Source organism: Amblyraja radiata, chromosome 26 (assembly GCF_010909765.2).
Source record: "Amblyraja radiata isolate CabotCenter1 chromosome 26, sAmbRad1.1.pri, whole genome shotgun sequence".
Classification (NCBI taxonomy): Eukaryota; Metazoa; Chordata; class Chondrichthyes; order Rajiformes; family Rajidae; genus Amblyraja; species Amblyraja radiata.
In genome coordinates, this window is record NC_045981.1 from 5,315,650 (window position 1) to 5,318,256 (window position 2,607).

Sequence of the window (2,607 nt, forward strand, 5' to 3'; positions counted from 1 at the left end):
TGTTCCTGAACCTGGACATTAGAGTTTTCAGGCTCCTGTACCTTTTCCCGAAGGCAGGGGTGAAATGAGTGTGTGGCCAGGATGGTGTGGGTCTCTGATGATGCTGGCTGCCTTTTTGATGCGGTGACTCCGATAAATCCCTTCGATAGTTGGAGATCAGAGCCCAGATGGACTGGGCAGTGGTAGACCTGTATGAAGCTTGAACCAGCTCTTTTCCACTAGTTTATGTCACCACAAGGTGGAAAAGTAACCACAAAAGTTGCCTCACTATGGGACAAATAATTAATAGTTCTTATAATGCAACAAATATTTCTGAATTATGCAACTTTTTCAGAAACTACTTTCCCCCCTGCAATCAGTGAGCTACCCTTGCAATAAGAAGCATGAACAAACTAAGGCTTGCTGTGAGTAAATCTTTACTTGAATGCTGGACTGACCTTTGCTATTGGGTTATTTTCATGATACCAGAAATGTTTTTTTCTGTTAACAAAAGTTAATTGAAACATTTCAAACATCTTTGATGGAGTTGGTTTCTGTCCACATAAGTTCAAGACTCGTGAAAAGTTCAAGATTAATTTTAAAACTAGAAGGCCATTGCCTCATTTCAAACCAATATTTCACTGAAGCGTATTTCATTATTGTCTTTTTTTTGGGTTGCAATTTGGCTTGGGGGTAATTGGAAGGTGTTGCCAACAAGTCACACTGTTCGTTCACGATCACTGCCCTGGCCAGCCTTCAGATGCAATATTGTTACTGTTTTATTTCTTCACCAAATTGTTTGGATTTCTGGTGATGGAGTTCGAATAGAGTCATAGAGTCATACAATGCGGAAACAGGCCCTTCGGCTCAACTTGCCCACACTGGCCAACATGCCCCAGCTAAACTAGTCCCACCTGGTCCATAGCATTTAGTCCATATCCCTCCAAACCTGTCCTATGCATGTACCTGTCAAACCGTTTTTTAAATGTTGGGATAGTCCCTGCCTCAACTACGCTCTCTGGCAGCTTGTTCCATACACCCACCACCCCTTGTGTGAAAATGTTACCCCTCAGATTCCTATTAAATATTTTCCCCTTTGCCTTAAACCTATGTCCTCTAGCTCTCAATCCACCTACCCTGGGCAAGAGGCTCTGTGCATCTACCTAATCTATTCCTCTGGATGTTGAGGGAAAATTGAGGAAATCCTTTATTATGTTGAACTAATAATGCAACGCACAATTAGAACTGTTTTTTCTGCTAATAATAATTACCATTATTGGTGTCAATGATTCTGTGTTTTGAGGACACCATCTTGCAACGATTATCAGATGGATTCCAAGATTACTCAGCCTAATTGAAGAGTTGTAGATCCCTCCACAGAGACTGCAGCTGATTCCATTTCTTCGCACTGTCTGTTGACTTTGGTTAATTTTGTCTCCTCTCTTTTATTTTTCTTTGAAGTGGAAACCTATTGTGGTTGATTAAAAATTACAGCATGGAAACAGGTCCTTCAGCACATTGAGTCCTCACCCCGACCATCTATCACCCATTCACATTTGTTCCATGTTATCCCACTTTCTCATTCACTCCCTACATACTAGGGACAATTTACAGTGGCCAATTAACCAACAAACCTACCTGTCTTTGGGATGTGGGAGGAAACCGGAGTACCAGGAGCAAAACCATGCGGTCACGGGGAGAAGTGGTAAACTCCACACAGATGGCACCGAAGGTCAGGATCTTCCGTCTGATCTATGATACAAGAGGTCATTTTGCTGTGCATCGAATCGCTGCTCAGGAGGCAAAGGACAAGCTGTGCAAAGTGAGGAGGATTCGAGTGGGCACCAAGGGAATCCCACACCTTGTTACACATGATGCGTGAACTATTCGCTATCCAGATCCTCTAATCAAGGTCAACCATACTGTGCAGATTGACCTGAATACTGGCAAGATCACAGACTTCATTAAGTTTGACCCAGGCAAGTTGTGTATGGTGATAGGAGGTGCTAACTTGGGAAGTATTGGAGTAATGACAAACCGGGAGAGGCATCCTGGGTTTTTGATGTTGCTCACATGAAGGATGCTAATGGAAATAGCTTTATTACCAGGCTTTCCAACATTTTTGTTATTGGAAAGGGACACAAGCCATGGGTTTCCCTGCCTCGTGGGAAGGGTATCTGCCTTACCATTGCTGAAGGGAGAGACAAGAGGCTGGCTGCGAAACAGAGCAGCGGCTAAACATGTGAAATCAACACTGGAGGTGACACAATGCAAATAAATTAAAATTAACCTTTATGTATATAAAAAAAAAGGTCAGGGTCAAACCCGGGTCTCTGGTCCTGTGAGGCAGCAGCTCTACCAGCAGCACCACTGTGGAATGGAAACAGGCCCTTCGGCCCACCGAGTCCACACTGACCAACGATCCCTGCACACCAGCACTATCCTACATACACTAGATAGATAGATAGATAGATAGATAGATAGATAGATAGATAGATAGATAGATAGATAGATAGATAGATAGATAGATAGAAATAATTTATTGCCACACAACCAGGGTTGGTGGAAATTTGGGTTGTCAGCAGCAGTGCAATAATAAAGAACACACAATAAAACTGTAACACAAAC

General features: G+C 42.8%; 1 pseudogene; it reads left to right on the top strand.

The window, feature by feature from the left end:
* The first annotated feature begins 1,699 nt into the window (after nt 1-1,699).
* Nucleotides 1,700-2,278, top strand: LOC116987726 (annotated as a pseudogene).
* The last annotated feature ends 329 nt before the right edge of the window (nt 2,279-2,607 follow it).